The sequence below is a fragment of the Balaenoptera borealis genome, assembly GCF_965194805.1.
Source record: "Balaenoptera borealis genome assembly, chromosome: 16".
NCBI lineage: Eukaryota > Metazoa > Chordata > Mammalia > Artiodactyla > Balaenopteridae > Balaenoptera > Balaenoptera borealis.
Genome location: NC_138872.1, coordinates 9,476,570 through 9,490,201, shown reverse-complemented (window position 1 = coordinate 9,490,201; position 13,632 = coordinate 9,476,570).

Sequence of the window (13,632 nt, the reverse complement as noted above, 5' to 3'; positions counted from 1 at the left end):
TCCTTGACCATTCTATCTACCAGGTAAATGAACTGTTACTTAATATTGCATCCCTTTAGTTGCCTTGATATTTATTTTCTCAATACATGCACATATATTTATTTTTATGTATAATTGTTCATCACCTCTTTTTCTTACTAGGGTGTTAACTCCAGAAGGGAGAGGTTAAATCTCTTTTATCAATGTACACTCTTCATGATAACTGCCACATAATAGTCCTTCAAGAATATTAAGTGAATGAAATATATTCACTTCCTTTCTCCTCCCCCCTTCCCTCCTCTATCCTCCCTCTTCTCTTTCCTCCTTCCCTCCCTCCCTTCCTTCCATTTTCTTCTATCCATTCACTAGTTATTTTATCTACTCTGCAAACATTTATAAAACTATCAGTAATGACTGCTAGTTTATTTGTTGAGAGTTTATGGGGTACCAGACACCATGGAAACAGAATAATGAAAATGCTAAAAAAATGAAAGAAAACTAACTCTTATTGAGTGCCTAGCCTGTATCAGGCACCATGCCAGGCTCTTTCTGTACATTATTCTCCAGTCCTTACGAACAGCCTTACACAATAATCATTTTTCCTCCATTCAACAGGGAAGAATCTGAGATTCTGAGAGGGCAGGAAGAGTGCCCAAGGTCACACTTAGAGAGACCGGTAAAGGTCAAACTAAGATGTAGAAAAATTTCTCTGAATCACAGCTGGTGCTGTTCAACTACTCTGCTGTCTCAAAGTAAACGAGCAATTTTTAAAATACGGATTATGAGCATTAACTGATATGTTTGGATAAACAATCGGCATTGTTCTTGTGAGTAACTACGTTCCTAATGTAGCCTTAAACATGAGAGCATCATCCAATCACTGGAATTCCCCAATCTGCAAATTGAGAGGGTTAAATGAGAAGACTTAGAGAATGACACTTTGGGCTCCAACTGAATACAAGAGTTGTAAGTGCCTTCCACCGTAGGTCATTAGAGATCACAGTTTTACATCTCCAGTTCTTCCCTTGCCTTCCGACAACAGGCACGTTTCCACTGGGGGAAACCCTCCTCTTCTGGACTCAGTCCACATGTCCTAAAGAAGGTTTCTCCCTCAGCTGAAGGGACAGAGCATATGCCTCAGGCAACCTGACCTTGGCGTTGCATTTAGCCAAGAATGACTCCCAGTTCAGGGTGTGCTGAGCTGGCTCAATCACAGTAAATCCTGAGGTTTGTGTGTATCACCAGAAAAGCATTCTCTACTGCTCGGGATTTTCCGTGGGGAGATGGGATCTGAAGGTGCTGCAGTTATTTTGTCACTGGGAAGAGCCTAGGGCTTCTGAAGGTCCCCAGTGGACCCTGAAAGCAGAGACAAGAGCTGGAGAAAATGGGATTCCTATTTACATTGTTTAAGCTCTGGACCCAGGCGTGCCTGGATTCCTTTTTTGCTCAAGTCAGTTTGAGTTGGGCTTTCTATCACCTTTATCTGAAAGAATTCTATTTGGTATGGCCAGAGTGGGATGATTAGCTGTGCCAGGGCAATGCTCACCAATGCTGAAGTGACCATTAACCCTGAAAATACAGTGGTTCAATAACAAAAAGGTACATTTCTCACTCACGTCACAGTCAGTTGGGGGTTGAGTGAGTCTCCTACATGGCTCTTCCTGAATATTGACTCATGATCTGGGCTGCTCCCATGTTTTAGCTATGCATCTGGAGCATGTATCTTCTGAGGGCACCACGACAAAGAGAGAGAGAGCAATAGAGGGTGGAACGGGTCATTTTAGAGTGCCAGACTCCTGTGCACATACAGTGCACAGGACACATCCTTTCCGGGAGAATTCTACTGACCTTAGCCCAGTCACATGACCCCAACCTGTCTGCCAAAGAGGCTGAGAAGTGTTGAGGATCACATGGATACCTGGTGAGCAATCACAACTGTGGTAAAAGCCACTTTCTCTAGAACTTCGGTGGTTTCTGTGTTTCATAATCTTTAGTCAGAATAAAGATTGTTACATGCAAAAATTCACAAATCCAGGGGCTTCCCTGGTGGCTCAGTGGTTAAGAATCCACCTGTCAATGCCGGGGACACGGGTTTGAGCCCTGGTCCAGGAAGATCCCACATGCCGCGGAGCAACTAAGCCCGTGCACCACAACTACTGAGCCTGCGCTCTAGAGCCCGCGTGCCATAACTACTGAGCCCACATGCCTAGAGCCTGTGCTCCACAACAAGAGAAGCCACCGCAATGAGAAGCCCGCACACCGCAACGAAGAGTAGTCCCCACTTGCGGCAACTAGAGAAAGTCTGCATGCAGCAATGAAGACCCAACGCAGAAAGAAAGAAAGAGAAATGAAGGGAGGGAGGGAGGAAGGAAGGAAGGAAGGAAGGAAAGAAGGGAAAGAAAGGAAAGAAGGAAAGAAAGAAATTAATTCACAGATCCACCCAGAGGTGCTCCTGAGAGAAAATGCAGGAATCTCTTTTCTGATGGTGAGGCAGCTCCATGATATCACCCAGAGGGTTCCCTTCTGATACAGAAGGGTGCATTACCTGGTCATGAGTCATTGTACCATCTCTACCGCATAAAGACCTTCTTTCAAGGTCTCCTACATGAAGGAAGAATTTAGCCCAGCACACAATTACTACTTCTTATGTAAAGAGTCATGCCTGGTCCCCAGTATTCTTCCGTATTAATTAGGTATAAGTTTTCTCTATTATATGTTCTGATTTCATGGTTTGCTCAGCTGCTTATCTCTTCTTTCCCTCCTTCCTTCCTTCCTTTCTCCCTCCCTCCTTCTCTCCCGCCCTCTTTCCCTCTCTACTTCTATCTCTGTTTGTTCTTTTTCTCTTTCTTTCTTTCTTTCTTTCCATGTACAGTTTAAAATTATAAACTATTTCAATGAACATGGCTACTTTCAAGATAATGACATTTTTCTCCTTTCTTGCCTTCCTACTTTCCTGACCTGTAGCATTAACATCCATATATTAGGACTATGAGCTGTATTCCAAACCCACATCCTAGGAGAAATTGTAGATCCCCTTCTGTGCCTCCAAGGCTCTTTGCCCTCAATCATCCTCTTGAAGTCCTTCCCTAGACTTTCTCTTTGAGCTGGGTGCCTGCAGCAACCCTGTAATTCTCTTTCTCTCCTCCTTGCATTCTATTTAGAGATATCTAATAGCAATTGACTGGGTTTTTATTAGTTTTTGGATACATTTTCCATTTCTCAATGATGTCTCATCAGGAGTTCTTTGCCAGTAATTACTATGGCACTGAAGACTTGAAGGAGCTTCCTCTCAGCATTGAGTGATGGGATTTCTTAATAGGACTTCTTTTTATTTTAAGAGGGGAAAAATTAAATTAAATATACTGCTCCATACTAGGCTTATTTAGTCTGCAAAGACATTGGAATAATTCTGTTTAAGTGAGCATCAACCTTTTCAACCATTCAGTGCAGTCACATGAAAATAAAAAGGTCTCTAGTGGTGTTTATCATTTCCCTAAGGGTATTTGCACAAGGTCAGATACAATCATAAAGACCATTGGTATTAAGGATAAGCCATTCACTGGAGTTTTGCATTGATCGTGGGTTGGCACAGTAGGGCCTTTGGGCAAAATGCACCCTGCTGCCTCTTTTTGCAGGTAAAGTTTTATTGAAACACAGCCACGCTTATTTGTTTACATATTTTTAAAGCACCTTTTATGCTGCAACAGCAGAACTGAGTAGTGTACAGCCCACAATATCTAAAATACTTACTACTTGGCCTTTTACAGAAAATGTTTGCCAATCTTGAAGAACCACCTTGATGAACAGATACATTTTTTGGTTAAGTGTCTTAGGATTTCTGCTTATCTAATTGTTTTACGTGGAAACAGTGTTTACCTGCACAATTTTGCTATTTGTTGGCAGGCTTAACTATAAAGTTCACATATAAGAGAAAAGGAGTTTATTTACAAATTAGAGGCCTATAAAGCGTTCCTGGACCCAATTCCAACGTATGTGTGAGAGCTTCCCCACACCAACAAGCAATTCTTGGATGCCAGCAGGGTGTCCAAAGAATTCAGCTCAATTTTAATACTATCTACCCAGGGATAAAATCAGATTCCACAAAAGAAAGGGCTCAGTCCTGCAAGACCACTCTCTACTTCAGATGCCAGTTGCAAGTCCAGGTTGTTACCTGTGCTTCTGACCAACTGATTATAAATCAGAGGCTCTGACAACCCCCTCCTTGTATTTGATTAATTGGTTAGAACCAATCATCAGATCAAGAGATACGTCCGGTGAGGTCCCAAACAAAGGAGCTTCTATCCTCCTGGAGCAGGGGGCCTGGCATGGTTCACAAAGAAGCATTCTGTTTCTCCAACCAGAAGCTCTCTGAAGAAGAAGGACCAAAAAGCTGTCCTTTTGGGTTTTCATGGAGACTTTGTTACATAATCATGATTGACTAAATCATTGGCCCATGGGGACTGATTCAACCTCAAACCCCTCCCCTCTTTGGAAATCAAGGGGTGGGACTGAAAGTACCAAACTTCCAATCACCTGATTGGTTCTTCTGGCAACAAGTCTCCGTCCTTAGGTGCTTCTAAAAGTCACCCCATTCACATAACCTAAGACACCTTTATCCCTCTCAACAGGACAGTCCAAGGGTTGTGGAAGCTGTGAGCTAGGAATTGTGGATGAAGATCAAATACATATGAGAAATATATATTTGGTCATCTGAATGACCAAATATATATTTCTTATAAGTCACAATATTATAAGAACCATTCATACTCTTTCATTCATATCTCTTCCTCAGTTTAAAAACAATATGAAACAAAGTCAATCATGGAAGAACTAAAATTAAATAATTTTTTTTCTGTACTCCATCTCATTCCCCATTTCTGATTCTCCACAATATCACTAATTCTAACACACAAGTTAGAGATTACCTAAGGCCAGCACTGAGGACATAGTTTATTTTAATTTACTTAAAGTGATTTTCCCTCAACTGAAGTAATTTTTCAGGCTAAAACCTCTTTAGCCTCTGGTATCCGGCACTCAGCAATCAGACTAACAATCATGCTGAAAACTTACCACTTCACGACTATTTATGTCAAAAACATGGATACTTTAAGTAAAGATCAGTTTCACAATTAGATAATTGGTATGCGTGACATTCGTCTACTAGTTCATCTGGAAATTGACTTGAAGATGAGAAAAAAAGCATTTTTTTAAAATGAAGGCAAATATTAGATTTCCTTAACACCCAAGTTATTTGTAGTCTGAGGTTAAGAGAATTCAGGGGTCTTGGGCTCACTTGTGAGAAATTACGGGGTGAGAGATACATTATTCCTCATTAGCAGGGAAGAGAAAAAATATCACATGGAATAAGCTGCCTTTTCTTTCCATCACTTAAAAGAGTTAAAACTAATAATCAGGGTGTGGAATTATCTGCCAGGGCCATGGGCAATAAATAATAACGATATTAGTGATGGCTAATATTTGTTGAGCCTTTTCTGTGTGCCAGAACTGTGCTCATGGTTTATTTACCTTATCCATTAAATATTCCCCCAAACTCTTTAAAGTGCGTCATATTTATCCTCATTTTACAGATGAGGAAATGGCAAATCTGAAATTTAAACCCAAGTCTGTCTGACGGTAGCCTAGAGGTTTTCAGCTGGAGGTGATTTTGCCCCCCTCCTGCCAGGAGACTGTTAGTAACATCTGGAGACATTCTTGGTTGCAGCTGGGTTGGGGAGGTGTTATGGGCGTCTCGTGGGTGGAGGCCGGGGATGCTGCTAAGTTGCCACCAGTACACAGGACAGCCGCCAGCACGTGGGATTATCCGGCCCCAGATGTCAGGAATGCCGTGATTAAGAGAGCCTGCTCTAGAGCTTGTACAATTCATAGTCTTCCAAGTCTGTAGATTTAGAAGATGTTGAGGGGGGCGGTTCTAGCTTCTCCTTGATCCCAGGGAAACAGTTTATGACTTTTCCCATCCATCTTTCCTGAATTGCCTCTTTGTTTCTCGTAGAAAAAATAGTGGTATTTTCCCAATAGCCACTAGAGCCACATTCTTTATACAGTGGACTAGAGATCTCTTACCCTTCCTTCACGTGAATTTGTAATTCGTGGTTCTGACAGATGGTTCTGTAGATGGTCTCACGTGCCATGCAACAGTCTTTATTGATGTCTTTCTCTTTTCACCAGGATTTACCTTTCTCTGGCTTCAATCCTATTATCCACAATCCACCTTTAAACCTCACATTGTGTGAACATCTGATTTATCCAGGGCCAAGCCAAGCATGCAAACTTTTCCTTACTGGGCTTCTTTGAGCTGCTCCTTCAGAGGGGCTTAGTTCTAAATCTCTGATCTCAAGCCAGATTAGACTTTCGGAGCTAATGATCAACAGCACATCAAGCTTATTTCACATTCCATATCTGATTCTGATTCTACTCAAAGCTTGGTGGTTTTTATAGAAAAGAGGCTTCCAGGAAAGAAGCTATTAAAAAACAGAGTCTTAAGAAAAAAAAGTCTCCTTTCAACTCCTTTACTTACCTAGTCATGAGGCAACTTGATGTTTCTCTCAGTTCTGACAAGTGCATTTAGCGCTTTCTCCACAGCAGATCAACGTATAGAGTGCCGTGCTGCGGGGATGGCATGGTACCAGGCACTGTGGGGGGTCTACAGAAGCATAAGGAAAGTCTTTTCCCTCAGGGGTTTTACAGTGTGGTTGGGGAAATGGGACATATGCGCGCACATGGAAAATGAAATAACTAAACAAGAGGTAAACGATAATACAAAGCAATAATCCAAGAGGTGGCAAGAGGTGTATCTGCTTTTTTTTTTTTTTTAAAGTAAAAGGTTCAGGAGGAAGAAAGTTTTCTATGGCCCAGGGTGTTCTGAAGTCTTAAGATAGAAGATAGTATTTGAAGAAGGGAACATAGTTTCAGGGAAATTGGAAAAAGTGGAAACTATATTCAATAGAGGCTAGAGAGAAAACATGTAGGGTGGGTTCCAGGTGCCATGTGCCTACCAGATATAGTGACCATCAAGGATTAAGTAGAAGGAAGCCTGATGGGGTAGCAGAGGCCAGAATTTAGGAGACCTTAAATGTTATGTAATGAAATTTGAGTTTTATTCCATAGGCATTGGGGAGTTACTGAAGCTTTCATCCAAATTAAAACAGCTTCCTAACTACCTTGGCTTTTACTCATGGTCCCCATCTAATTCATTTTCCAAAAGGCAGACAGACTTATTCTTTTAAAACAAAACTCTGATCATGTTGTTCCCTCACTTAAAACTGTCAGATGGTTTCCTATAGCACCTAAATAAAATCCACATTCCATACCGCCATTTCCATGGCCTTGTGTGATTCATTCCCTACCTCATTTAGGCATCTGTGCTCCCAAATCACAATGCCCCAGCCGTCCTGTCTTTTCTTGAATACACAAATCTTGTTTCTACCAAAGGAACCCTCTACTCGCTAGAACTCTGGCTTGAACTTGTTTTTCTCTGGATCTTTCCATGATCAGTTCCTTCTCGGCATTTAGCTCTCAGCTCACTTTCTACCTCCTTGAAGTATCATGGTATGATTATGGTGTATTTTCTTCATCGCTCTTATCACTATCTAAAATTATATATACGCTTTTCTTTTTTTTCTTGCTTCCCCACTACCAACTCTATCTGTCTTGTTTACTACTAGCTTGTCATGAGTTCCTCCTAATGTTTAGTATGGTGCATGGTATTTATAAGTTTCAATAAATATTTGTTGAGGTGATGGATGAATGGGGTAGAGATTGACATAGAAAGATGAATTATGAAACTGTTATATTATTGGTTCATTCATCAACTATTTATGGAGGTCCTCTTTACGAGTAGCTGAGGATACAGTGCTGAATTCCCTACCATGATGCTGCTTGCAGATGAGGGGACCAGGATTTAGCAAGTGATGCCAAGTGTGGTGAATGGTACATGAGAGGAGACGAGGTTAAGACAGCATATCACAAGGGAAGCTCTCCGAGAACCTGGAGTTAAGGAAGACTTTTCTGAGACCCACATTATGGGAAGGAACTGGGTAGGGGGAGAGAAGATTGTTCCAGGTAGAAGGACTAACATTTGTGGGGCCAGTGAGATAAGAGAACATGGATGTACCTCAAGAACCAGAAGGTGGCCAGGACGGTTGGATCGGCCGAGGGTGGAGAGAACAGTACCATGAAGTCATAGGGTCCATCAGGGATCGTATTTCAAAGGAAGCCATGAAAAGGACTTTGAATTTTATCCAGACAGTATCAAAAAGCCACTGGAGGGGCTTGTGATCAGATTTGGCTTTTTCAAAGATCTCCTTGGCTCTTGTATGGCTTGTGGATAAAAAGGGATATGGGATAATCAGTTAGGAGTAGTTGTAACAGTCCAGGTAAGAAATTGCTAAGGTGTCAGTGGTGGTAGTGATGGAAGAAAATATTCATGTATAGAGGCAGAACTTTTCTTGGTGATTATTGGGATGTGGGTGCTAAGAGAATGGGAGACACGGTGCTTTGCCTTTCTGCCTGGGTTTATGGTTCTTAGGAAACAGATTGATGGGCACCATGATTCATTGAGATCAGCACTTTCCTGGGAGGAAGGTTAGTTCAGTTTTGGACATGTTGAATCAAGATACCTCAAGATACTTAAGAGTTACTATTTACAGAAATGCCAAAGTGGAAAATAATAATCAAGGAATGGAGTGATGGTGGTTGACTCATGAGGTGGCAACAGGAGTGGCAAACAAAAGACACAAGATTCATTTTCTATTCCAAATGCTTTTCAATCACCTTCTTCCCTCCCCCTTTTCCCCTATACAAAGACTTAGCTGCAATCTTAGATATTAAAAATATGGATAAAATCCCAATCTTGAGTAGGCTGCCAGAAGAAGGGGAAAAATCCTGAAAAGAGCTTTAATTCAGTGTTCACGTTTGCACCAAATTACTGTAGTTAAAAGGAGAAAATGTGATTTTACAAATTATGAAAAACATCTCAAGTGTCTTTTTAAACTGTAATAGATTCTCTACTCCAAAGAACATTTTTGCACTGCAGAAATGAGTATAAATGTTGCTGTTTTATGGCATGGGGAGACAAGGAGACATGGCAATACCAGGATTTTATTAAACTCTGGACAAATTGGGGAGGATGTTTCCTGCTATTTGAAAGACGTGACTGATCTTTTCTTGATTTGGAAATGCTAAGGTGAAAGGAAAGCTGCAAGAAATGGCTTAAAACAGCTCTGTGGTGCATTTGGCAGGAAGTTTAGTGCGTTTTTTTCAGGGAGAAATTAGGGGGAAAAGGTGATTTTTATTGCTGAAATTAATTTTATTGCCATACTAACTAACCCTCTTCCTTCTCACTCCCTGCTATCACACAGAGATAAAAAGGTGACGAGAAATGCCTTTTCAGACACCATGGTTTCTCATAGTGGTTGGGGATTCTGGCAGCCGAATGTTGGGTTTGTAAATATGTCCCAGAAAACTGCAAAGCTACAAACAGATACATAAAAAATGAGGAATCTGATGAAGAAACGAGCATTTATATTTTTACTGGGCTTTACTTTTAACATAAAACATCTTGAAAAAAGTTTTATGATTTAGCATTTATGAATGACTAGATTTTAAGAGAATTGTAATATTTTTTTTAGGGTATTTCAGCTCTATGAGTTATTTCTTGTAGATTCAGATAATGACATTATAAATCTTTCTGTGGAGGCAATTACTAAGGCAGAAATGGCCTATTCCCCATTGGCTTTTAGGTTCAGCTTACTGACATATTACAAGCAGGCTTACCGTGGTCATTAAAAACTGATCTGGGATTTATTGTACCTCTTTAAACTCTCAGTACTTTGAAAAGTATTGAACAGAAAGGAATACAAAGTGAAGTTACGAAGAGGGCCAGCAAGGCAATCAAGAGAAAGGCAGATTTAATTTATCCATCCAAGACCACCACAAGTATCATGAAAATATCTGAAATTGGAGCATGAGGTTTCTAACGCTTGCTAAGTGCGGATTTCCACCCGAAATGGTTTCAAATACCGAATTTGAATTGAGAGTTAAAGGGACACTGATGTAAGATACTGCACAAAAGGTGAAGTTGGTTTTTTAACCTTTATTGAGAAGTGGCCCACCTGGAGACGTAGAACATTACAGAAGAAAAGCAATACTCTCTGGCCGGCAATGCATCCACCTTTGCAACAACAGTGGCCACCTACAGTACGGGTGGAAATAAACAAGAGCTGCCCAATACATGCTCTGGATTCCCCTGTTATCTTATTCACGTACACTGATCTTGATCCTTCTGCTTCTCCCCAAATGGTATTGGAATACAGTTTCTGGAAAAAGATATACCCCGCAGTATTCTGAGCAGATGTGTTATATCAGCACAAAGGCATGAAGGTGAAAGAAATCATAGTTGGAGACAAGGGAAAGCAAGGAGAAAGACTCCCTAAAGAAAGTAGGGATTTAGCTCTACCTTTACCAGCAAAATCAAGGCAGTCATCCAGGAGTGCACCAATGCTTTCCTTCTTTGTAGAGTTGCTTATTGAATTAGAAGGAACTTATTCCCTCTTTTGAATGAGAATACAAAGAGAACTTGAAAATGCTTTTCTCACCTGGCACAAGGAACAAGCTGAAAATTTGTGTATTTTCCTTTTACCATTTGAGGTTTTCTTACTGTTATAGCCCAGTAACTTGTTCATCACCTTTAAGGCAATACTTTACTAAAACACACAACAAAACCAACCAAAATCGCCATACTGTTCTGTTTGTCTAAAACACTTTGTTTCCCATGGCTAGTTTTTTCTCACTACTCAGATCTCAACTCAGATGTCACTGGTTTAGTGAGTCCTCCCCAGACCTTATACTCAACTCTCCATCCCAGGCACATGTCATCTGTCACCCTTCTTGTTTTTTCAAAGAGCCAGCAAACTTTCCTGTAAAGGCTCAGACAGCAAATACTTTAGACATTATGGAGCACACAATGTGTGTCCCAATTACTTAACACTCCACTGTAGCACAAAAGCAGTCACATGTGAACAAAAAAGAACCGAAGAACTAGGCTCATCCACCAGTTATACAAGGGTTAAGTCAACGCCCACCCCTGCAGTTCCCTACCAACCTTGCGCCCTGAGGGGAATTCAGGATGAACAAACAGGGTGAGGTACTCTAGATAAAGGGGTCCCCAGATAGTTAGATGCATATCTCAGGAAGAATTTCAAGGACCCCAGATTCTTGCATCTTCCCATACATAGAAAAGCACTAAAAGCATTAGCTTGAGGTATGTTCTTTGTGATTAGCAGTAATCTTTTACCAAGATGTATGCTTGACTACAAGCATTTCCTAGCGAAAAAATTCATATATATACTGGGTCCTCCCCTACCTCTTCGGAGCAGTTCCTCAGAGCTGCCTCCCAGGCTAAGTCCTCAGTAAGACTCTGAATAAAACTTAAATTCATAACTCATGTTGTGCATTTTTCTTTAAGTTGACATACAGATAATACGTAAACAGTGTTCTAATAAACCTTTAGTTACAGGAACAGCCTGTGGGCCATAGTTTGCCAACCCCTGCTTTAAGAGAACCTAATGTTTGACATTTTGACATGCATTTATTTATTTTCCAGGTTTGTGTGTGTGTCTCTCTCTCCATTAGAATTTGAGATTCATGAGGCCAGCAATATAATCTACTAAGTCCACCACTGTATCCTGAACACAGAAAGGATAGTACATATTAGGTGTTCAATAAATATATAATGAAAAAATGAGCTAAAATGTCTCCCTTAAGTGGTTTTTGTGCTGTTTTACTCTACTGTCTTAAATTACAAAGCAAATCATAATTTCTTTGGAAAATAGTACAAATGAGTATTTTTAAAAAATAAAGAGCTTTGGTTTACTTGTAAAATGAAATGTTGGAGTTAAAATACCTTGAATTAATTTGGGTTTTACCTTATGGGTTTGGTTCAAGCCCTTAGTTCAGATTTCATTCAGGTTGGATTGAATCTGATTTAAAACCTTCACTCCACAATACATTGTTGTTTGATGGATTTCATGCAAATATTATAGCTCACGGGTTTGTTGTCACCTGAATACATAATCCATGCTGCAATCAAAGGGCACTCGGCACTACAGAATGGTACGAATTCTGGTGGACTCAGTTGCTCATTAAAGAGCTCCACTTCATTCACTGTCTGCGTAATTTGCCAGCCAGTGCGTGGTTCGACTGTGGGGACTAACAGAGCCAATCAGGTGGAGTGGTTCTGTTTCCTGAAACTTCGGGATATTAAAATTCTTCCCACAGTTTCAGACATATTCTTTATTCCTAATCCAGGTCCATTTGGAGCTCTTACCATGTGCTTTCCAACAGGTTTCCAGTGTATGTGTAGTGGTTGTGAAGGGCGGGGGGAGTTCTCTGAAGCAAGTGTCATTCCAACAGAATTAATTTGTAAGGTTCATTTTGCAGAGCTTCTTGGCTGAAAATCATCATGTAAATGAAACTATTTGTACGAATTGTATTTTTTCCGTTTGTAAACTGGTTTGGAAACCAACATTTGGCATTTCTTCAGGGCAGTTTTCCCAGACTCTTAATCTAGGTGTCACTGAAAGGTTTTAGATTGGCTTTTAGCATAAATCACATGAGATATAGTCAAATACCAACCACCCTTTTCTTGGACTCAGTTCATCTTAAAGAAGACCAAATTCACTAGAATGGAGGGGAGAATTTTTACAAAGTCTCAGTGACATGGAGCATTCAGATATGCTGCCCTTTAAGACTCACTTCTAATTGAAGAAGACTCTTGTGGATCTGAGCTCCTAGACAGCCCTCCAGGCCAGGGCACTTGAGCAGTAACAAGATTTTTCCATTGTAGGTTAAGTATCGAATTCACTTCTTTTTTTTTGACTTCAGACATTTAGGAAGTGATTGACATGTCATAGAGGATGAAAAATGAAGGAAGGTCTAAAGCGTGAGCTCAATCGAGGCATGATTGTAGTAATCACATGTTGATTTTTATCTTCCTATCATCCCTTTGCAAGGTTGAGGTGGGAGTGGGACTCATCTGTCCTTCCTCAGGCCAGGCATTCTGGTGAGACTTTTAATTATGATCCCCACTCTATGAAATGTGACCAGGAATGGGCTCCTCATAATAGTTCTTTGTCACTCTGCTTGGTCCAGGCATGAACTTCTAACTAGATCAGCTGTTTCAAGTTTTCTCTGGAATTGACAGGTAGACAGTGCGGAGGAGGAATTCTTTTTCCACTGGGGTTGATAAGCTTCAACAGTGGATTCTGGGGAGGAGGTGGTATGGGGTCATTTCCCCTATCGTGTTGAAGAATGTACCCAAGCAAAGGTCAGCTGGCCGAAAATGGAGGAAATGAAAGAGCCCAGATGCCATTAACCAGCTTTTCCTAAAGGGTCATCTTCCCAAATATAGGAGCCAATCAATCCTCCCCCCCTTTTTTTTTAAGATTTTTTTTTTTTTGATGTGGACCGTTTTGAAAGTCTTTATTGAATTTGTTACAATATTGCTGCTTTTTTTAATGTTTTGGTTTTTTGGCCCTGAGGCATGTGGGATCTTGGCTCCCAGACCAGGAGTCAAACTCACACCCCCTGCATTAGAAGGCAAAGTCTTGACCACTGGACCACCAGGGAAGTCCCTCA